The sequence below is a fragment of the Heterodontus francisci genome, chromosome 23 (genome assembly GCF_036365525.1).
Source record: "Heterodontus francisci isolate sHetFra1 chromosome 23, sHetFra1.hap1, whole genome shotgun sequence".
Taxonomy (NCBI): domain Eukaryota; kingdom Metazoa; phylum Chordata; class Chondrichthyes; order Heterodontiformes; family Heterodontidae; genus Heterodontus; species Heterodontus francisci.
Genome location: NC_090393.1, coordinates 59,359,555 through 59,382,506, shown reverse-complemented (window position 1 = coordinate 59,382,506; position 22,952 = coordinate 59,359,555). Strand labels below are relative to the sequence as shown.

General features: G+C 45.4%; 10 non-coding genes across 10 annotated transcripts; all 10 read right to left on the bottom strand.

The window, feature by feature from the left end:
* Positions 1–672: 672 nt before the first annotated feature.
* On the bottom strand, positions 673–780 carry trnal-caa (transfer RNA leucine (anticodon CAA)). Its single transcript has 2 exons — positions 743–780; positions 673–718 (listed from the first exon to the last, which is right to left on the bottom strand). It is a non-coding gene; the product is annotated as a tRNA-Leu (tRNA).
* A 2,135-nt stretch (positions 781–2,915) lies between these two features.
* trnal-caa (transfer RNA leucine (anticodon CAA)) lies at positions 2,916–3,034 on the bottom strand. The gene is made up of 2 exons: positions 2,997–3,034; positions 2,916–2,961 (listed from the first exon to the last, which is right to left on the bottom strand). It is a non-coding gene; the product is annotated as a tRNA-Leu (tRNA).
* Positions 3,035–5,168: 2,134 nt separating this feature from the next.
* trnal-caa (transfer RNA leucine (anticodon CAA)) lies at positions 5,169–5,287 on the bottom strand. The gene is made up of 2 exons: positions 5,250–5,287; positions 5,169–5,214 (listed from the first exon to the last, which is right to left on the bottom strand). It is a non-coding gene; the product is annotated as a tRNA-Leu (tRNA).
* Positions 5,288–7,422: 2,135 nt separating this feature from the next.
* On the bottom strand, positions 7,423–7,541 carry trnal-caa (transfer RNA leucine (anticodon CAA)). Its single transcript has 2 exons — positions 7,504–7,541; positions 7,423–7,468 (listed from the first exon to the last, which is right to left on the bottom strand). It is a non-coding gene; the product is annotated as a tRNA-Leu (tRNA).
* A 2,124-nt stretch (positions 7,542–9,665) lies between these two features.
* Positions 9,666–9,784, bottom strand: trnal-caa (transfer RNA leucine (anticodon CAA)). Its single transcript has 2 exons — positions 9,747–9,784; positions 9,666–9,711 (listed from the first exon to the last, which is right to left on the bottom strand). It is a non-coding gene; the product is annotated as a tRNA-Leu (tRNA).
* Positions 9,785–11,919: 2,135 nt separating this feature from the next.
* Positions 11,920–12,038, bottom strand: trnal-caa (transfer RNA leucine (anticodon CAA)). Its single transcript has 2 exons — positions 12,001–12,038; positions 11,920–11,965 (listed from the first exon to the last, which is right to left on the bottom strand). It is a non-coding gene; the product is annotated as a tRNA-Leu (tRNA).
* Positions 12,039–14,173: 2,135 nt separating this feature from the next.
* Positions 14,174–14,292, bottom strand: trnal-caa (transfer RNA leucine (anticodon CAA)). Its single transcript has 2 exons — positions 14,255–14,292; positions 14,174–14,219 (listed from the first exon to the last, which is right to left on the bottom strand). It is a non-coding gene; the product is annotated as a tRNA-Leu (tRNA).
* A 2,135-nt stretch (positions 14,293–16,427) lies between these two features.
* trnal-caa (transfer RNA leucine (anticodon CAA)) lies at positions 16,428–16,546 on the bottom strand. The gene is made up of 2 exons: positions 16,509–16,546; positions 16,428–16,473 (listed from the first exon to the last, which is right to left on the bottom strand). It is a non-coding gene; the product is annotated as a tRNA-Leu (tRNA).
* A 2,125-nt stretch (positions 16,547–18,671) lies between these two features.
* Positions 18,672–18,790, bottom strand: trnal-caa (transfer RNA leucine (anticodon CAA)). Its single transcript has 2 exons — positions 18,753–18,790; positions 18,672–18,717 (listed from the first exon to the last, which is right to left on the bottom strand). It is a non-coding gene; the product is annotated as a tRNA-Leu (tRNA).
* Positions 18,791–20,915: 2,125 nt separating this feature from the next.
* Positions 20,916–21,034, bottom strand: trnal-caa (transfer RNA leucine (anticodon CAA)). Its single transcript has 2 exons — positions 20,997–21,034; positions 20,916–20,961 (listed from the first exon to the last, which is right to left on the bottom strand). It is a non-coding gene; the product is annotated as a tRNA-Leu (tRNA).
* Positions 21,035–22,952: the final 1,918 nt, after the last annotated feature.

Genomic DNA, 22,952 nt, shown 5'->3' with positions numbered 1-22,952 from the left:
TTGCGACAAGTGCTAATTGGAGCCCTGCTGCCAAGAAAATCACCAGGATCTCCCTACCTTTGTGAGGGCAAACAAGGCACTGTGCAGGTACTGTGCGCTTGGCCATCAACATTCGTGTGAACATTGCAATCTGAGAGAGCCAGCCTCCAAAGGCATCAAGTCTGGCAATGTCGACGTGCTGATGAGGAAAGAGCTTGGCTGTGGTGCCCCTTCTTCAGGGAAAATGTTAGCCCGGCAAATAGGATTGGAAGGAATTGTCGAAGTAAGAGAGTAGAATTGAGTGGGGTTTTGGTGTGCAAGAAGTGCGATTCTTTGAGCGTGTTGTCCTGTTTGTGAAAAGCAGCAGTGCGTGCAGTGGGATTGCAAGTCATAATGCTAGAAAGCAATGAGGAATGCAGCAAGGAGGTGGGGCATAAGATAATTTAGTCAGAGTGCTGGCATTGGAGTGTGGGAAATGGTTGATGGCAGAAGTGTGATTTGAAGCATTATGTGGAAGGACAGGCTTAGGATTTGTGAGGTTTCCTGAGGAAAGGCCATGTTTGTGGAGCTGTGCCTTGTGTTTGTTGGCAAATGGCAGTAGGATTGAAGTAATTGAAGGAGGCACGTGCAAATTGCAGGCAAGCTGAGCAGGCAGTGTGATGCTGTGAGGTTTTGTGTGGATGAAAAAAGTGATGTCAGGAGTGGGATTTGAACCCACGCCCCTTAAGAGAGACCAGAATTCCAGAGCCACGGACAAACACTCCTTGAGTCTGGCGCCTTAGACCACTCGGCCATCCTGACAGCTGGTTTTGTCTGTATTGGAAAGTGTGCTCCAAATGTTTACACTAACTGCTGGATAACATTTGTTCCTTCTGTGCAAACACAAACCAGAAACAGGCAGTCTCAGCTTGGATCAAAAATATTGCTTTCAGGACACAAAACAGCTCATCATGGTCAATCGTTACTTTTCACACTGGAGGATGGTAGACAGTGGTGTTGCGCAAGGGTCAGTCATAGGACTAGCGGTGTTTTTTTTGGAGATGTAGAAATAACTTGGATATTGCAACTGAGCAGAAGATTTCAAAATTTGCCAATCATACCAAACTTGGAGGAATGGCAAACGGTGAGCATGATACAAATTGACTTCAAGACGACATAGATAGCCTAGCAGAATGGGCAGACAAGTGGCAAATGGAATTTCATATCAACAAGTGTGAGGTGATGCATTTTGGCAGAAAGGATGGGCTGAGCTCATATAGACTTAATGGCACAGTTGGAAAGAGTGTGCAAGGACAGAGGAACCTGGGGGTGCATGTGCATAGATTTATGAAGGTTGCAGGACATATTGAGAGTGTGGGCAGCAAAACATAGAGGATCTTGGGCTTCTTAAATAGAATCATTGAGTACAAAAGCAGCAAAGTTATGCTGAACCTTTATAAATCTCTGGTCAGGCCACAACAGGAGTATTGCGTACACTTTTGGTCATCAGGCTTTAGGTTGGATGTGAGAGGTTACAGAGGAGATTGACCAGAATGGTTCCAGGGATGAGCGATTTTAGCTGCAAGGTTAGGTTGCAGAAGCTGGGGTTGTTCTCAGAGGAGCAACGGAAATTGCGGAGAGATTTGATTGAGGTGTAAAGATTATGACCGTTTGAGATAAGGCAGGCAAAGAAAACGTGTTGCCAGTAGCTGATGGTACAAGGACTAGGGGACACAGATCGAAAGTTTTGGGCAAGAGATGTATGGGGAATATGAGGAAGAACATTTTTACCCAGCTACTGGTAATGAGCTGGAACTCGCTGCCTTTGAGGGTGTTGGAAGCAGAGACAATGAATGATTTCAAAAGAAAATTGGATGGGCACTTGAAGGAAATAAACTTTCAGGTCGAGAGCAATGGGACTGAGTGGATTGTTCTATGGAGAGCCGGCATACGCTGGATGGGCAGAATGGCCTCCTTCTGTGCCGCAAATGACTCTATGACTCGAAGACCATTTGTTAAACATACTTGATTTATCGGGCCGTGCCGGCAAGGAAATTCATCGTTCCAGCACTGCAAACAACAATCAGACACACATCTTTCATGCAACAACTTGCATTTTGCATCCTTTTCCCATACACTTTTTCTTGCTCAACTTGACCAAAGACAAGCAACACAGCTGCCATTCAAAGCCAAGGCCTTCTAATATAACCACAATCCAATAATGGTTCCAAGCAGGACATTTCAGCCTCTCATTCCCATGCCTTTCTTTGCATCACAATATATTATTGCGACAAGTGCTAATTGGAGCCCTGCTGCCAAGAAAATCACCAGGATCTCCCTACCTTTGTGAGGGCAAACAAGGCACTGTGCAGGTACTGTGCGCTTGGCCATCAACATTCGTGTGAACATTGCAATCTGAGAGAGCCAGCCTCCAAAGGCATCAAGTCTGGCAATGTCGACGTGCTGATGAGGAAAGAGCTTGGCTGTGGTGCCCCTTCTTCAGGGAAAATGTTAGCCCGGCAAATAGGATTGGAAGGAATTGTCGAAGTAAGAGAGTAGAATTGAGTGGGGTTTTGGTGTGCAAGAAGTGCGATTCTTTGAGCGTGTTGTCCTGTTTGTGAAAAGCAGCAGTGCGTGCAGTGGGATTGCAAGTCATAATGCTAGAAAGCAATGAGGAATGCAGCAAGGAGGTGGGGCATAAGATAATTTAGTCAGAGTGCTGGCATTGGAGTGTGGGAAATGGTTGATGGCAGAAGTGTGATTTGAAGCATTATGTGGAAGGACAGGCTTAGGATTTGTGAGGTTTCCTGAGGAAAGGCCATGTTTGTGGAGCTGTGCCTTGTGTTTGTTGGCAAATGGCAGTAGGATTGAAGTAATTGAAGGAGGCACGTGCAAATTGCAGGCAAGCTGAGCAGGCAGTGTGATGCTGTGAGGTTTTGTGTGGATGAAAAAGGTGATGTCAGGAGTGGGATTTGAACCCACGCCCCTTAAGAGAGACCAGAATTCCAGAGCCACAAGAGAGGCAAGGACAAACACTCCTTGAGTCTGGCGCCTTAGACCACTCGGCCATCCTGACAGCTGGTTGTTTCTGTATTGGAAAGTGTGCTCCAAATGTTTACACTAACTGCTGTATAACATTTGTTCCTTCTGTGCAAACACAAACCAGAAACAGGCAGTCTCAGCTTGGATCAAAAATATTGCTTTCAGGACACAAAACAGCTCATCATGGTCAATCGTTACTTTTCACACTGGAGGATGGTAGACAGTGGTGTTGCGCAAGGGTCAGTCATAGGACTAGCGGTGTTTTTTTTGGAGATGTAGAAATAACTTGGATATTGCAACTGAGCAGAAGATTTCAAAATTTGCCAATCATACCAAACTTGGAGGAATGGCAAACGGTGAGCATGATACAAATTGACTTCAAGAGGACATAGATAGCCTAGCAGAATGGGCAGACAAGTGGCAAATGGAATTTCATATCAACAAGTGTGAGGTGATGCATTTTGGCAGAAAGGATGGGCTGAGCTCATATAGACTTAATGGCACAGTTGGAAAGAGTGTGCAAGGACAGAGGAACCTGGGGGTGCATGTGCATAGATTTATGAAGGTTGCAGGACATATTGAGAGTGTGGGCAGCAAAACATAGAGGATCTTGGGCTTCTTAAATAGAATCATTGAGTACAAAAGCAGCAAAGTTATGCTGAACCTTTATAAATCTCTGGTCAGGCCACAACAGGAGTATTGCGTACACTTTTGGTCATCAGGCTTTAGGTTGGATGTGAGAGGTTACAGAGGAGATTGACCAGAATGGTTCCAGGGATGAGCGATTTTAGCTGCAAGGTTAGGTTGCAGAAGCTGGGGTTGTTCTCAGAGGAGCAACGGAAATTGCGGAGAGATTTGATTGAGGTGTAAAGATTATGACCGTTTGAGATAAGGCAGGCAAAGAAAACGTGTTGCCAGTAGCTGATGGTACAAGGACTAGGGGACACAGATCGAAAGTTTTGGGCAAGAGATGTATGGGGAATATGAGGAAGAACATTTTTACCCAGCTACTGGTAATGAGCTGGAACTCGCTGCCTTTGAGGGTGTTGGAAGCAGAGACAATGAATGATTTCAAAAGAAAATTGGATGGGCACTTGAAGGAAATAAACTTTCAGGTCTAGAGCAATGGGACTGAGTGGATTGTTCTATGGAGAGCCGGCATACGCTGGATGGGCAGAATGGCCTCCTTCTGTGCCGCAAATGACTCTATGACTCGAAGACCATTTGTTAAACATACTTGATTTATCGGGCCGTGCCGGCAAGGAAATTCATCGTTCCAGCACTGCAAACAACAATCAGACACACATCTTTCATGCAACAACTTGCATTTTGCATCCTTTTCCCATACACTTTTTCTTGCTCAACTTGACCAAAGACAAGCAACACAGCTGCCATTCAAAGCCAAGGCCTTCTAATATAACCACAATCCAATAATGGTTCCAAGCAGGACATTTCAGCCTCTCATTCCCATGCCTTTCTTTGCATCACAATATATTATTGCGACAAGTGCTAATTGGAGCCCTGCTGCCAAGAAAATCACCAGGATCTCCCTACCTTTGTGAGGGCAAACAAGGCACTGTGCAGGTACTGTGCGCTTGGCCATCAACATTCGTGTGAACATTGCAATCTGAGAGAGCCAGGCTCCAAAGGCATCAAGTCTGGCAATGTCGACGTGCTGATGAGGAAAGAGCTTGTCTGTGGTGCCCCTTCTTCAGGGAAAATGTTAGCCCGGCAAATAGGATTGGAAGGAATTGTCGAAGTAAGAGAGTAGAATTGAGTGGGGTTTTGGTGTGCAAGAAGTGCGATTCTTTGAGCGTGTTGTCCTGTTTGTGAAAAGCAGCAGTGCGTGCAGTGGGATTGCAAGTCATAATGCTAGAAAGCAATGAGGAATGCAGCAAGGAGGTGGGGCATAAGATAATTTAGTCAGAGTGCTGGCATTGGAGTGTGGGAAATGGTTGATGGCAGAAGTGTGATTTGAAGCATTATGTGGAAGGACAGGCTTAGGATTTGTGAGGTTTCCTGAGGAAAGGCCATGTTTGTGGAGCTGTGCCTTGTGTTTGTTGGCAAATGGCAGTAGGATTGAAGTAATTGAAGGAGGCACGTGCAAATTGCAGGCAAGTTGAGCAGGCAGTGTGATGCTGTGAGGTTTTGTGTGGATAAAAAGGTGATGTCAGGAGTGGGATTTGAACCCACGCCCCTTAAGAGAGACCAGAATTCCAGAGCCACAAGAGAGGCAAGGACAAACACTCCTTGAGTCTGGCGCCTTAGACCACTCGGCCATCCTGACAGCTGGTTGTTTCTGTATTGGAAAGTGTGCTCCAAATGTTTACACTAACTGCTGTATAACATTTGTTCCTTCTGTGCAAACACAAACCAGAAACAGGCAGTCTCAGCTTGGATCAAAAATATTGCTTTCAGGACACAAAACAGCTCATCATGGTCAATCGTTACTTTTCACACTGGAGGATGGTAGACAGTGGTGTTGCGCAAGGGTCAGTCATAGGACTAGCGGTGGTTTTTTTGGAGATGTAGAAATAACTTGGATATTGCAACTGAGCAGAAGATTTCAAAATTTGCCAATCATACCAAACTTGGAGGAATGGCAAACGGTGAGCATGATACAAATTGACTTCAAGACGACATAGATAGCCTAGCAGAATGGGCAGACAAGTGGCAAATGGAATTTCATATCAACAAGTGTGAGGTGATGCATTTTGGCAGAAAGGATGGGCTGAGCTCATATAGACTTAATGGCACAGTTGGAAAGAGTGTGCAAGGACAGAGGAACCTGGGGGTGCATGTGCATAGATTTATGAAGGTTGCAGGACATATTGAGAGTGTGGGCAGCAAAACATAGAGGATCTTGGGCTTCTTAAATAGAATCATTGAGTACAAAAGCAGCAAAGTTATGCTGAACCTTTATAAATCTCTGGTCAGGCCACAACAGGAGTATTGCGTACACTTTTGGTCATCAGGCTTTAGGTTGGATGTGAGAGGTTACAGAGGAGATTGACCAGAATGGTTCCAGGGATGAGCGATTTTAGCTGCAAGGTTAGGTTGCAGAAGCTGGGGTTGTTCTCAGAGGAGCAACGGAAATTGCGGAGAGATTTGATTGAGGTGTAAAGATTATGACCGTTTGAGATAAGGCAGGCAAAGAAAACGTGTTGCCAGTAGCTGATGGTACAAGGACTAGGGGACACAGATCGAAAGTTTTGGGCAAGAGATGTATGGGGAATATGAGGAAGAACATTTTTACCCAGCTACTGGTAATGAGCTGGAACTCGCTGCCTTTGAGGGTGTTGGAAGCAGAGACAATGAATGATTTCAAAAGAAAATTGGATGGGCACTTGAAGGAAATAAACTTTCAGGTCTAGAGCAATGGGACTGAGTGGATTGTTCTATGGAGAGCCGGCATACGCTGGATGGGCAGAATGGCCTCCTTCTGTGCCGCAAATGACTCTATGACTCGAAGACCATTTGTTAAACATACTTGATTTATCAGGCCGTGCCGGCAAGGAAATTCATCGTTCCAGCACTGCAAACAACAATCAGACACACATCTTTCATGCAACAACTTGCATTTTGCATCCTTTTCCCATACACTTTTTCTTGCTCAACTTGACCAAAGACAAGCAACACAGCTGCCATTCAAAGCCAAGGCCTTCTCAAATAACCACAATCCAATAATGGTTCCAAGCAGGACATTTCAGCCTCTCATTCCCATGCCTTTCTTTGCATCACAATATATTATTGCGACAAGTGCTAATTGGAGCCCTGCTGCCAAGAAAATCACCAGGATCTCCCTACCTATGTGAGGGCAAACAAGGCACTGTGCAGGTACTGTGCGCTTGGCCATCAACATTCGTGTGAACATTGCAATCTGAGAGAGCCAGCCTCCAAAGGCATCAAGTCTGGCAATGTCGACGTGCTGATGAGGAAAGAGCTTGGCTGTGGTGCCCCTTCTTCAGGGAAAATGTTAGCCCGGCAAATAGGATTGGAAGGAATTGTCGAAGTAAGAGAGTAGAATTGAGTGGGGTTTTGGTGTGCAAGAAGTGCGATTCTTTGAGCGTGTTGTCCTGTTTGTGAAAAGCAGCAGTGCGTGCAGTGGGATTGCAAGTCATAATGCTAGAAAGCAATGAGGAATGCAGCAAGGAGGTGGGGCATAAGATAATTTAGTCAGAGTGCTGGCATTGGAGTGTGGGAAATGGTTGATGGCAGAAGTGTGATTTGAAGCATTATGTGGAAGGACAGGCTTAGGATTTGTGAGGTTTCCTGAGGAAAGGCCATGTTTGTGGAGCTGTGCCTTGTGTTTGTTGGCAAATGGCAGTAGGATTGAAGTAATTGAAGGAGGCACGTGCAAATTGCAGGCAAGCTGAGCAGGCAGTGTGATGCTGTGAGGTTTTGTGTAGATGAAAAAAGTGATGTCAGGAGTGGGATTTGAACCCACGCCCCTTAAGAGAGACCAGAATTCCAGAGCCACAAGAGAGGCAAGGACAAACACTCCTTGAGTCTGGCGCCTTAGACCACTCGGCCATCCTGACAGCTGGTTGTGTCTGTATTGGAAAGTGTGCTCCAAATGTTTACACTAACTGCTGGATAACATTTGTTCCTTCTGTGCAAACACAAACCAGAAACAGGCAGTCTCAGCTTGAATCAAAAATATTGCTTTCAGGACACAAAACAGCTCATCATGGTCAATCGTTACTTTTCACACTGGAGGATGGTAGACAGTGGTGTTGCGCAAGGGTCAGTCATAGGACTAGCGGTGGTTTTTTTGGAGATGTAGAAATAACTTGGATATTGCAACTGAGCAGAAGATTTCAAAATTTGCCAATCATACCAAACTTGGAGGAATGGCAAACGGTGAGCATGATACAAATTGACTTCAAGACGACATAGATAGCCTAGCAGAATGGGCAGACAAGTGGCAAATGGAATTTCATATCAACAAGTGTGAGGTGATGCATTTTGGCAGAAAGGATGGGCTGAGCTCATATAGACTTAATGGCACAGTTGGAAAGAGTGTGCAAGGACAGAGGAACCTGGGGGTGCATGTGCATAGATTTATGAAGGTTGCAGGACATATTGAGAGTGTGGGCAGCAAAACATAGAGGATCTTGGGCTTCTTAAATAGAATCATTGAGTACAAAAGCAGCAAAGTTATGCTGAACCTTTATAAATCTCTGGTCAGGCCACAACAGGAGTATTGCGTACACTTTTGGTCATCAGGCTTTAGGTTGGATGTGAGAGGTTACAGAGGAGATTGACCAGAATGGTTCCAGGGATGAGCGATTTTAGCTGCAAGGTTAGGTTGCAGAAGCTGGGGTTGTTCTCAGAGGAGCAACGGAAATTGCGGAGAGATTTGATTGAGGTGTAAAGATTATGACCGTTTGAGATAAGGCAGGCAAAGAAAACGTGTTGCCAGTAGCTGATGGTACAAGGACTAGGGGACACAGATCGAAAGTTTTGGGCAAGAGATGTATGGGGAATATGAGGAAGAACATTTTTACCCAGCTACTGGTAATGAGCTGGAACTCGCTGCCTTTGAGGGTGTTGGAAGCAGAGACAATGAATGATTTCAAAAGAAAATTGGATGGGCACTTGAAGGAAATAAACTTTCAGGTCGAGAGCAATGGGACTGAGTGGATTGTTCTATGGAGAGCCGGCATACGCTGGATGGGCAGAATGGCCTCCTTCTGTGCCGCAAATGACTCTATGACTCGAAGACCATTTGTTAAACATACTTGATTTATCGGGCCGTGCCGGCAAGGAAATTCATCGTTCCAGCACTGCAAACAACAATCAGACACACATCTTTCATGCAACAACTTGCATTTTGCATCCTTTTCCCATACACTTTTTCTTGCTCAACTTGACCAAAGACAAGCAACACAGCTGCCATTCAAAGCCAAGGCCTTCTAATATAACCACAATCCAATAATGGTTCCAAGCAGGACATTTCAGCCTCTCATTCCCATGCCTTTCTTTGCATCACAATATATTATTGCGACAAGTGCTAATTGGAGCCCTGCTGCCAAGAAAATCACCAGGATCTCCCTACCTTTGTGAGGGCAAACAAGGCACTGTGCAGGTACTGTGCGCTTGGCCATCAACATTCGTGTGAACATTGCAATCTGAGAGAGCCAGCCTCCAAAGGCATCAAGTCTGGCAATGTCGACGTGCTGATGAGGAAAGAGCTTGGCTGTGGTGCCCCTTCTTCAGGGAAAATGTTAGCCCGGCAAATAGGATTGGAAGGAATTGTCGAAGTAAGAGAGTAGAATTGAGTGGGGTTTTGGTGTGCAAGAAGTGCGATTCTTTGAGCGTGTTGTCCTGTTTGTGAAAAGCAGCAGTGCGTGCAGTGGGATTGCAAGTCATAATGCTAGAAAGCAATGAGGAATGCAGCAAGGAGGTGGGGCATAAGATAATTTAGTCAGAGTGCTGGCATTGGAGTGTGGGAAATGGTTGATGGCAGAAGTGTGATTTGAAGCATTATGTGGAAGGACAGGCTTAGGATTTGTGAGGTTTCCTGAGGAAAGGCCATGTTTGTGGAGCTGTGCCTTGTGTTTGTTGGCAAATGGCAGTAGGATTGAAGTAATTGAAGGAGGCACGTGCAAATTGCAGGCAAGTTGAGCAGGCAGTGTGATTTTGTGTGGATAGAAAGGTGATGTCAGGAGTGGGATTTGAACCCACGCCCCTTAAGAGAGACCAGAATTCCAGAGCCACAAGAGAGGCAAGGACAAACACTCCTTGAGTCTGGCGCCTTAGACCACTCGGCCATCCTGACAGCTGGTTGTTTCTGTATTGGAAAGTGTGCTCCAAATGTTTACACTAACTGCTGTATAACATTTGTTCCTTCTGTGCAAACACAAACCAGAAACAGGCAGTCTCAGCTTGGATCAAAAATATTGCTTTCAGGACACAAAACAGCTCATCATGGTCAATCGTTACTTTTCACACTGGAGGATGGTAGACAGTGGTGTTGCGCAAGGGTCAGTCATAGGACTAGCGGTGGTTTTTTTGGAGATGTAGAAATAACTTGGATATTGCAACTGAGCAGAAGATTTCAAAATTTGCCAATCATACCAAACTTGGAGGAATGGCAAACGGTGAGCATGATACAAATTGACTTCAAGACGACATAGATAGCCTAGCAGAATGGGCAGACAAGTGGCAAATGGAATTTCATATCAACAAGTGTGAGGTGATGCATTTTGGCAGAAAGGATGGGCTGAGCTCATATAGACTTAATGGCACAGTTGGAAAGAGTGTGCAAGGACAGAGGAACCTGGGGGTGCATGTGCATAGATTTATGAAGGTTGCAGGACATATTGAGAGTGTGGGCAGCAAAACATAGAGGATCTTGGGCTTCTTAAATAGAATCATTGAGTACAAAAGCAGCAAAGTTATGCTGAACCTTTATAAATCTCTGGTCAGGCCACAACAGGAGTATTGCGTACACTTTTGGTCATCAGGCTTTAGGTTGGATGTGAGAGGTTACAGAGGAGATTGACCAGAATGGTTCCAGGGATGAGCGATTTTAGCTGCAAGGTTAGGTTGCAGAAGCTGGGGTTGTTCTCAGAGGAGCAACGGAAATTGCGGAGAGATTTGATTGAGGTGTAAAGATTATGACCGTTTGAGATAAGGCAGGCAAAGAAAACGTGTTGCCAGTAGCTGATGGTACAAGGACTAGGGGACACAGATCGAAAGTTTTGGGCAAGAGATGTATGGGGAATATGAGGAAGAACATTTTTACCCAGCTACTGGTAATGAGCTGGAACTCGCTGCCTTTGAGGGTGTTGGAAGCAGAGACAATGAATGATTTCAAAAGAAAATTGGATGGGCACTTGAAGGAAATAAACTTTCAGGTCTAGAGCAATGGGACTGAGTGGATTGTTCTATGGAGAGCCGGCATACGCTGGATGGGCAGAATGGCCTCCTTCTGTGCCGCAAATGACTCTATGACTCGAAGACCATTTGTTAAACATACTTGATTTATCAGGCCGTGCCGGCAAGGAAATTCATCGTTCCAGCACTGCAAACAACAATCAGACACACATCTTTCATGCAACAACTTGCATTTTGCATCCTTTTCCCATACACTTTTTCTTGCTCAACTTGACCAAAGACAAGCAACACAGCTGCCATTCAAAGCCAAGGCCTTCTCAAATAACCACAATCCAATAATGGTTCCAAGCAGGACATTTCAGCCTCTCATTCCCATGCCTTTCTTTGCATCACAATATATTATTGCGACAAGTGCTAATTGGAGCCCTGCTGCCAAGAAAATCACCAGGATCTCCCTACCTATGTGAGGGCAAACAAGGCACTGTGCAGGTACTGTGCGCTTGGCCATCAACATTCGTGTGAACATTGCAATCTGAGAGAGCCAGCCTCCAAAGGCATCAAGTCTGGCAATGTCGACGTGCTGATGAGGAAAGAGCTTGGCTGTGGTGCCCCTTCTTCAGGGAAAATGTTAGCCCGGCAAATAGGATTGGAAGGAATTGTCGAAGTAAGAGAGTAGAATTGAGTGGGGTTTTGGTGTGCAAGAAGTGCGATTCTTTGAGCGTGTTGTCCTGTTTGTGAAAAGCAGCAGTGCGTGCAGTGGGATTGCAAGTCATAATGCTAGAAAGCAATGAGGAATGCAGCAAGGAGGTGGGGCATAAGATAATTTAGTCAGAGTGCTGGCATTGGAGTGTGGGAAATGGTTGATGGCAGAAGTGTGATTTGAAGCATTATGTGGAAGGACAGGCTTAGGATTTGTGAGGTTTCCTGAGGAAAGGCCATGTTTGTGGAGCTGTGCCTTGTGTTTGTTGGCAAATGGCAGTAGGATTGAAGTAATTGAAGGAGGCACGTGCAAATTGCAGGCAAGCTGAGCAGGCAGTGTGATGCTGTGAGGTTTTGTGTAGATGAAAAAAGTGATGTCAGGAGTGGGATTTGAACCCACGCCCCTTAAGAGAGACCAGAATTCCAGAGCCACAAGAGAGGCAAGGACAAACACTCCTTGAGTCTGGCGCCTTAGACCACTCGGCCATCCTGACAGCTGGTTGTGTCTGTATTGGAAAGTGTGCTCCAAATGTTTACACTAACTGCTGGATAACATTTGTTCCTTCTGTGCAAACACAAACCAGAAACAGGCAGTCTCAGCTTGAATCAAAAATATTGCTTTCAGGACACAAAACAGCTCATCATGGTCAATCGTTACTTTTCACACTGGAGGATGGTAGACAGTGGTGTTGCGCAAGGGTCAGTCATAGGACTAGCGGTGGTTTTTTTGGAGATGTAGAAATAACTTGGATATTGCAACTGAGCAGAAGATTTCAAAATTTGCCAATCATACCAAACTTGGAGGAATGGCAAACGGTGAGCATGATACAAATTGACTTCAAGACGACATAGATAGCCTAGCAGAATGGGCAGACAAGTGGCAAATGGAATTTCATATCAACAAGTGTGAGGTGATGCATTTTGGCAGAAAGGATGGGCTGAGCTCATATAGACTTAATGGCACAGTTGGAAAGAGTGTGCAAGGACAGAGGAACCTGGGGGTGCATGTGCATAGATTTATGAAGGTTGCAGGACATATTGAGAGTGTGGGCAGCAAAACATAGAGGATCTTGGGCTTCTTAAATAGAATCATTGAGTACAAAAGCAGCAAAGTTATGCTGAACCTTTATAAATCTCTGGTCAGGCCACAACAGGAGTATTGCGTACACTTTTGGTCATCAGGCTTTAGGTTGGATGTGAGAGGTTACAGAGGAGATTGACCAGAATGGTTCCAGGGATGAGCGATTTTAGCTGCAAGGTTAGGTTGCAGAAGCTGGGGTTGTTCTCAGAGGAGCAACGGAAATTGCGGAGAGATTTGATTGAGGTGTAAAGATTATGACCGTTTGAGATAAGGCAGGCAAAGAAAACGTGTTGCCAGTAGCTGATGGTACAAGGACTAGGGGACACAGATCGAAAGTTTTGGGCAAGAGATGTATGGGGAATATGAGGAAGAACATTTTTACCCAGCTACTGGTAATGAGCTGGAACTCGCTGCCTTTGAGGGTGTTGGAAGCAGAGACAATGAATGATTTCAAAAGAAAATTGGATGGGCACTTGAAGGAAATAAACTTTCAGGTCGAGAGCAATGGGACTGAGTGGATTGTTCTATGGAGAGCCGGCATACGCTGGATGGGCAGAATGGCCTCCTTCTGTGCCGCAAATGACTCTATGACTCGAAGACCATTTGTTAAACATACTTGATTTATCGGGCCGTGCCGGCAAGGAAATTCATCGTTCCAGCACTGCAAACAACAATCAGACACACATCTTTCATGCAACAACTTGCATTTTGCATCCTTTTCCCATACACTTTTTCTTGCTCAACTTGACCAAAGACAAGCAACACAGCTGCCATTCAAAGCCAAGGCCTTCTAATATAACCACAATCCAATAATGGTTCCAAGCAGGACATTTCAGCCTCTCATTCCCATGCCTTTCTTTGCATCACAATATATTATTGCGACAAGTGCTAATTGGAGCCCTGCTGCCAAGAAAATCACCAGGATCTCCCTACCTTTGTGAGGGCAAACAAGGCACTGTGCAGGTACTGTGCGCTTGGCCATCAACATTCGTGTGAACATTGCAATCTGAGAGAGCCAGCCTCCAAAGGCATCAAGTCTGGCAATGTCGAAGTGCTGATGAGGAAAGAGCTTGGCTGTGGTGCCCCTTCTTCAGGGAAAATGTTAGCCCGGCAAATAGGATTGGAAGGAATTGTCGAAGTAAGAGAGTAGAATTGAGTGGGGTTTTGGTGTGCAAGAAGTGCGATTCTTTGAGCGTGTTGTCCTGTTTGTGAAAAGCAGCAGTGCGTGCAGTGGGATTGCAAGTCATAATGCTAGAAAGCAATGAGGAATGCAGCAAGGAGGTGGGGCATAAGATAATTTAGTCAGAGTGCTGGCATTGGAGTGTGGGAAATGGTTGATGGCAGAAGTGTGATTTGAAGCATTATGTGGAAGGACAGGCTTAGGATTTGTGAGGTTTCCTGAGGAAAGGCCATGTTTGTGGAGCTGTGCCTTGTGTTTGTTGGCAAATGGCAGTAGGATTGAAGTAATTGAAGGAGGCACGTGCAAATTGCAGGCAAGCTGAGCAGGCAGTGTGATGCTGTGAGGTTTTGTGTGGATGAAAAAGGTGATGTCAGGAGTGGGATTTGAACCCACGCCCCTTAAGAGAGACCAGAATTCCAGAGCCACAAGAGAGGCAAGGACAAACACTCCTTGAGTCTGGCGCCTTAGACCACTCGGCCATCCTGACAGCTGGTTGTTTCTGTATTGGAAAGTGTGCTCCAAATGTTTACACTAACTGCTGTATAACATTTGTTCCTTCTGTGCAAACACAAACCAGAAACAGGCAGTCTCAGCTTGGATCAAAAATATTGCTTTCAGGACACAAAACAGCTCATCATGGTCAATCGTTACTTTTCACACTGGAGGATGGTAGACAGTGGTGTTGCGCAAGGGTCAGTCATAGGACTAGCGGTGGTTTTTTTGGAGATGTAGAAATAACTTGGATATTGCAACTGAGCAGAAGATTTCAAAATTTGCCAATCATACCAAACTTGGAGGAATGGCAAACGGTGAGCATGATACAAATTGACTTCAAGACGACATAGATAGCCTAGCAGAATGGGCAGACAAGTGGCAAATGGAATTTCATATCAACAAGTGTGAGGTGATGCATTTTGGCAGAAAGGATGGGCTGAGCTCATATAGACTTAATGGCACAGTTGGAAAGAGTGTGCAAGGACAGAGGAACCTGGGGGTGCATGTGCATAGATTTATGAAGGTTGCAGGACATATTGAGAGTGTGGGCAGCAAAACATAGAGGATCTTGGGCTTCTTAAATAGAATGATTGAGTACAAAAGCAGCAAAGTTATGCTGAACCTTTATAAATCTCTGGTCAGGCCACAACAGGAGTATTGCGTACACTTTTGGTCATCAGGCTTTAGGTTGGATGTGAGAGGTTACAGAGGAGATTGACCAGAATGGTTCCAGGGATGAGCGATTTTAGCTGCAAGGTTAGGTTGCAGAAGCTGGGGTTGTTCTCAGAGGAGCAACGGAAATTGCGGAGAGATTTGATTGAGGTGTAAAGATTATGACCGTTTGAGATAAGGCAGGCAAAGAAAACGTGTTGCCAGTAGCTGATGGTACAAGGACTAGGGGACACAGATCGAAAGTTTTGGGCAAGAGATGTATGGGGAATATGAGGAAGAACATTTTTACCCAGCTACTGGTAATGAGCTGGAACTCGCTGCCTTTGAGGGTGTTGGAAGCAGAGACAATGAATGATTTCAAAAGAAAATTGGATGGGCACTTGAAGGAAATAAACTTTCAGGTCTAGAGCAATGGGACTGAGTGGATTGTTCTATGGAGAGCCGGCATACGCTGGATGGGCAGAATGGCCTCCTTCTGTGCCGCAAATGACTCTATGACTCGAAGACCATTTGTTAAACATACTTGATTTATCGGGCCGTGCCGGCAAGGAAATTCATCGTTCCAGCACTGCAAACAACAATCAGACACACATCTTTCATGCAACAACTTGCATTTTGCATCCTTTTCCCATACACTTTTTCTTGCTCAACTTGACCAAAGACAAGCAACACAGCTGCCATTCAAAGCCAAGGCCTTCTCATATAACCACAATCCAATAATGGTTCCAAGCAGGACATTTCAGCCTCTCATTCCCATGCCTTTCTTTGCATCACAATATATTATTGCGACAAGTGCTAATTGGAGCCCTGCTGCCAAGAAAATCACCAGGATCTCCCTACCTTTGTGAGGGCAAACAAGGCACTGTGCAGGTACTGTGCGCTTGGCCATCAACATTCGTGTGAACATTGCAATCTGAGAGAGCCAGCCTCCAAAGGCATCAAGTCTGGCAATGTCGACGTGCTGATGAGGAAAGAGCTTGGCTGTGGTGCCCCTTCTTCAGGGAAAATGTTAGCCCGGCAAATAGGATTGGAAGGAATTGTCGAAGTAAGAGAGTAGAATTGAGTGGGGTTTTGGTGTGCAAGAAGTGCGATTCTTTGAGCGTGTTGTCCTGTTTGTGAAAAGCAGCAGTGCGTGCAGTGGGATTGCAAGTCATAATGCTAGAAAGCAATGAGGAATGCAGCAAGGAGGTGGGGCATAAGATAATTTAGTCAGAGTGCTGGCATTGGAGTGTGGGAAATGGTTGATGGCAGAAGTGTGATTTGAAGCATTATGTGGAAGGACAGGCTTAGGATTTGTGAGGTTTCCTGAGGAAAGGCCATGTTTGTGGAGCTGTGCCTTGTGTTTGTTGGCAAATGGCAGTAGGATTGAAGTAATTGAAGGAGGCACGTGCAAATTGCAGGCAAGCTGAGCAGGCAGTGTGATGCTGTGAGGTTTTGTGTGGATGAAAAAGGTGATGTCAGGAGTGGGATTTGAACCCACGCCCCTTAAGAGAGACCAGAATTCCAGAGCCACAAGAGAGGCAAGGACAAACACTCCTTGAGTCTGGCGCCTTAGACCACTCGGCCATCCTGACAGCTGGTTGTTTCTGTATTGGAAAGTGTGCTCCAAATGTTTACACTAACTGCTGTATAACATTTGTTCCTTCTGTGCAAACACAAACCAGAAACAGGCAGTCTCAGCTTGGATCAAAAATATTGCTTTCAGGACACAAAACAGCTCATCATGGTCAATCGTTACTTTTCACACTGGAGGATGGTAGACAGTGGTGTTGCGCAAGGGTCAGTCATAGGACTAGCGGTGGTTTTTTTGGAGATGTAGAAATAACTTGGATATTGCAACTGAGCAGAAGATTTCAAAATTTGCCAATCATACCAAACTTGGAGGAATGGCAAACGGTGAGCATGATACAAATTGACTTCAAGACGACATAGATAGCCTAGCAGAATGGGCAGACAAGTGGCAAATGGAATTTCATATCAACAAGTGTGAGGTGATGCATTTTGGCAGAAAGGATGGGCTGAGCTCATATAGACTTAATGGCACAGTTGGAAAGAGTGTGCAAGGACAGAGGAACCTGGGGGTGCATGTGCATAGATTTATGAAGGTTGCAGGACATATTGAGAGTGTGGGCAGCAAAACATAGAGGATCTTGGGCTTCTTAAATAGAATGATTGAGTACAAAAGCAGCAAAGTTATGCTGAACCTTTATAAATCTCTGGTCAGGCCACAACAGGAGTATTGCGTACACTTTTGGTCATCAGGCTTTAGGTTGGATGTGAGAGGTTACAGAGGAGATTGACCAGAATGGTTCCAGGGATGAGCGATTTTAGCTGCAAGGTTAGGTTGCAGAAGCTGGGGTTGTTCTCAGAGGAGCAACGGAAATTGCGGAGAGATTTGATTGAGGTGTAAAGATTATGACCGTTTGAGATAAGGCAGGCAAAGAAAACGTGTTGCCAGTAGCTGATGGTACAAGGACTAGGGGACACAGATCGAAAGTTTTGGGCAAGAGATGTATGGGGAATATGAGGAAGAACATTTTTACCCAGCTACTGGTAATGAGCTGGAACTCGCTGCCTTTGAGGGTGTTGGAAGCAGAGACAATGAATGATTTCAAAAGAAAATTGGATGGGCACTTGAAGGAAATAAACTTTCAGGTCTAGAGCAATGGGACTGAGTGGATTGTTCTATGGAGAGCCGGCATACGCTGGATGGGCAGAATGGCCTCCTTCTGTGCCGCAAATGACTCTATGACTCGAAGACCATTTGTTAAACATACTTGATTTATCGGGCCGTGCCGGCAAGGAAATTCATCGTTCCAGCACTGCAAACAACAATCAGACACACATCTTTCATGCAACAACTTGCATTTTGCATCCTTTTCCCATACACTTTTTCTTGCTCAACTTGACCAAAGACAAGCAACACAGCTGCCATTCAAAGCCAAGGCCTTCTCATATAACCACAATCCAATAATGGTTCCAAGCAGGACATTTCAGCCTCTCATTCCCATGCCTTTCTTTGCATCACAATATATTATTGCGACAAGTGCTAATTGGAGCCCTGCTGCCAAGAAAATCACCAGGATCTCCCTACCTTTGTGAGGGCAAACAAGGCACTGTGCAGGTACTGTGCGCTTGGCCATCAACATTCGTGTGAACATTGCAATCTGAGAGAGCCAGCCTCCAAAGGCATCAAGTCTGGCAATGTCGACGTGCTGATGAGGAAAGAGCTTGGCTGTGGTGCCCCTTCTTCAGGGAAAATGTTAGCCCGGCAAATAGGATTGGAAGGAATTGTCGAAGTAAGAGAGTAGAATTGAGTGGGGTTTTGGTGTGCAAGAAGTGCGATTCTTTGAGCGTGTTGTCCTGTTTGTGAAAAGCAGCAGTGCGTGCAGTGGGATTGCAAGTCATAATGCTAGAAAGCAATGAGGAATGCAGCAAGGAGGTGGGGCATAAGATAATTTAGTCAGAGTGCTGGCATTGGAGTGTGGGAAATGGTTGATGGCAGAAGTGTGATTTGAAGCATTATGTGGAAGGACAGGCTTAGGATTTGTGAGGTTTCCTGAGGAAAGGCCATGTTTGTGGAGCTGTGCCTTGTGTTTGTTGGCAAATGGCAGTAGGATTGAAGTAATTGAAGGAGGCACGTGCAAATTGCAGGCAAGCTGAGCAGGCAGTGTGATGCTGTGAGGATGAAAATAGTGATATCAGGAGTGGGATTTGAACCCACGTCCCTTAAGAGAGACCAGAATTCCAGAGCCACAAGAGAGGCAAGGACAAACACTCCTTGAGTCTGGCGCCTTAGACCACTCGGCCATCCTGACAGCTGGTTGTGTCTGTATTGGAAAGTGTGCTCCAAATGTTTACACTAACTGCTGGATAACATTTGTTCCTTCTGTGCAAACACAAACCAGAAACAGGCAGTCTCAGCTTGGATCAAAAATATTGCTTTCAGGACACAAAACAGCTCATCATGGTCAATCGTTACTTTTCACACTGGAGGATGGTAGACAGTGGTGTTGCGCAAGGGTCAGTCATAGGACTAGCGGTGGTTTTTTTGGAGATGTAGAAATAACTTGGATATTGCAACTGAGCAGAAGATTTCAAAATTTGCCAATCATACCAAACTTGGAGGAATGGCAAACGGTGAGCATGATACAAATTGACTTCAAGACGACATAGATAGCCTAGCAGAATGGGCAGACAAGTGGCAAATGGAATTTCATATCAACAAGTGTGAGGTGATGCATTTTGGCAGAAAGGATGGGCTGAGCTCATATAGACTTAATGGCACAGTTGGAAAGAGTGTGCAAGGACAGAGGAACCTGGGGGTGCATGTGCATAGATTTATGAAGGTTGCAGGACATATTGAGAGTGTGGGCAGCAAAACATAGAGGATCTTGGGCTTCTTAAATAGAATCATTGAGTACAAAAGCAGCAAAGTTATGCTGAACCTTTATAAATCTCTGGTCAGGCCACAACAGGAGTATTGCGTACACTTTTGGTCATCAGGCTTTAGGTTGGATGTGAGAGGTTACAGAGGAGATTGACCAGAATGGTTCCAGGGATGAGCGATTTTAGCTGCAAGGTTAGGTTGCAGAAGCTGGGGTTGTTCTCAGAGGAGCAACGGAAATTGCGGAGAGATTTGATTGAGGTGTAAAGATTATGACCGTTTGAGATAAGGCAGGCAAAGAAAACGTGTTGCCAGTAGCTGATGGTACAAGGACTAGGGGACACAGATCGAAAGTTTTGGGCAAGAGATGTATGGGGAATATGAGGAAGAACATTTTTACCCAGCTACTGGTAATGAGCTGGAACTCGCTGCCTTTGAGGGTGTTGGAAGCAGAGACAATGAATGATTTCAAAAGAAAATTGGATGGGCACTTGAAGGAAATAAACTTTCAGGTCTAGAGCAATGGGACTGAGTGGATTGTTCTATGGAGAGCCGGCATACGCTGGATGGGCAGAATGGCCTCCTTCTGTGCCGCAAATGACTCTATGACTCGAAGGCCATTTGTTAAACATACTTGATTTATCGGGCCGTGCCGGCAAGGAAATTCATCGTTCCAGCACTGCAAACAACAATCAGACACACATCTTTCATGCAACAACTTGCATTTTGCATCCTTTTCCCATACACTTTTTCTTGCTCAACTTGACCAAAGACAAGCAACACAGCTGCCATTCAAAGCCAAGGCCTTCTCATATAACCACAATCCAATAATGGTTCCAAGCAGGACATTTCAGCCTCTCATTCCCATGCCTTTCTTTGCATCACAATATATTATTGCGACAAGTGCTAATTGGAGCCCTGCTGCCAAGAAAATCACCAGGATCTCCCTACCTTTGTGAGGGCAAACAAGGCACTGTGCAGGTACTGTGCGCTTGGCCATCAACATTCGTGTGAACATTGCAATCTGAGAGAGCCAGCCTCCAAAGGCATCAAGTCTGGCAATGTCGACGTGCTGATGAGGAAAGAGCTTGGCTGTGGTGCCCCTTCTTCAGGGAAAATGTTAGCCCGGCAAATAGGATTGGAAGGAATTGTCGAAGTAAGAGAGTAGAATTGAGTGGGGTTTTGGTGTGCAAGAAGTGCGATTCTTTGAGCGTGTTGTCCTGTTTGTGAAAAGCAGCAGTGCGTGCAGTGGGATTGCAAGTCATAATGCTAGAAAGCAATGAGGAATGCAGCAAGGAGGTGGGGCATAAGATAATTTAGTCAGAGTGCTGGCATTGGAGTGTGGGAAATGGTTGATGGCAGAAGTGTGATTTGAAGCATTATGTGGAAGGACAGGCTTAGGATTTGTGAGGTTTCCTGAGGAAAGGCCATGTTTGTGGAGCTGTGCCTTGTGTTTGTTGGCAAATGGCAGTAGGATTGAAGTAATTGAAGGAGGCACGTGCAAATTGCAGGCAAGCTGAGCAGGCAGTGTGATGCTGTGAGGATGAAAATAGTGATGTCAGGAGTGGGATTTGAACCCACGTCCCTTAAGAGAGACCAGAATTCCAGAGCCACAAGAGAGGCAAGGACAAACACTCCTTGAGTCTGGCGCCTTAGACCACTCGGCCATCCTGACAGCTGGTTGTGTCTGTATTGGAAAGTGTGCTCCAAATGTTTACACTAACTGCTGGATAACATTTGTTCCTTCTGTGCAAACACAAACCAGAAACAGGCAGTCTCAGCTTGGATCAAAAATATTGCTTTCAGGACACAAAACAGCTCATCATGGTCAATCGTTACTTTTCACACTGGAGGATGGTAGACAGTGGTGTTGCGCAAGGGTCAGTCATAGGACTAGCGGTGGTTTTTTTGGAGATGTAGAAATAACTTGGATATTGCAACTGAGCAGAAGATTTCAAAATTTGCCAATCATACCAAACTTGGAGGAATGGCAAACGGTGAGCATGATACAAATTGACTTCAAGACGACATAGATAGCCTAGCAGAATGGGCAGACAAGTGGCAAATGGAATTTCATATCAACAAGTGTGAGGTGATGCATTTTGGCAGAAAGGATGGGCTGAGCTCATATAGACTTAATGGCACAGTTGGAAAGAGTGTGCAAGGACAGAGGAACCTGGGGGTGCATGTGCATAGATTTATGAAGGTTGCAGGACATATTGAGAGTGTGGGCAGCAAAACATAGAGGATCTTGGGCTTCTTAAATAGAATCATTGAGTACAAAAGCAGCAAAGTTATGCTGAACCTTTATAAATCTCTGGTCAGGCCACAACAGGAGTATTGCGTACACTTTTGGTCATCAGGCTTTAGGTTGGATGTGAGAGGTTACAGAGGAGATTGACCAGAATGGTTCCAGGGATGAGCGATTTTAGCTGCAAGGTTAGGTTGCAGAAGCTGGGGTTGTTCTCAGAGGAGCAACGGAAATTGCGGAGAGATTTGATTGAGGTGTAAAGATTATGACCGTTTGAGATAAGGCAGGCAAAGAAAACGTGTTGCCAGTAGCTGATGGTACAAGGACTAGGGGACACAGATCGAAAGTTTTGGGCAAGAGATGTATGGGGAATATGAGGAAGAACATTTTTACCCAGCTACTGGTAATGAGCTGGAACTCGCTGCCTTTGAGGGTGTTGGAAGCAGAGACAATGAATGATTTCAAAAGAAAATTGGATGGGCACTTGAAGGAAATAAACTTTCAGGTCTAGAGCAATGGGACTGAGTGGATTGTTCTATGGAGAGCCGGCATACGCTGGATGGGCAGAATGGCCTCCTTCTGTGCCGCAAATGACTCTATGACTCGAAGGCCATTTGTTAAACATACTTGATTTATCGGGCCGTGCCGGCAAGGAAATTCATCGTTCCAGCACTGCAAACAACAATCAGACACACATCTTTCATGCAACAACTTGCATTTTGCATCCTTTTCCCATACACTTTTTCTTGCTCAACTTGACCAAAGACAAGCAACACAGCTGCCATTCAAAGCCAAGGCCTTCTCATATAACCACAATCCAATAATGGTTCCAAGCAGGACATTTCAGCCTCTCATTCCCATGCCTTTCTTTGCATCACAATATATTATTGCGACAAGTGCTAATTGGAGCCCTGCTGCCAAGAAAATCACCAGGATCTCCCTACCTTTGTGAGGGCAAACAAGGCACTGTGCAGGTACTGTGCGCTTGGCCATCAACATTCGTGTGAACATTGCAATCTGAGAGAGCCAGCCTCCAAAGGCATCAAGTCTGGCAATGTCGACGTGCTGATGAGGAAAGAGCTTGGCTGTGGTGCCCCTTCTTCAGGGAAAATGTTAGCCCGGCAAATAGGATTGGAAGGAATTGTCGAAGTAAGAGAGTAGAATTGAGTGGGGTTTTGGTGTGCAAGAAGTGCGATTCTTTGAGCGTGTTGTCCTGTTTGTGAAAAGCAGCAGTGCGTGCAGTGGGATTGCAAGTCATAATGCTAGAAAGCAATGAGGAATGCAGCAAGGAGGTGGGGCATAAGATAATTTAGTCAGAGTGCTGGCATTGGAGTGTGGGAAA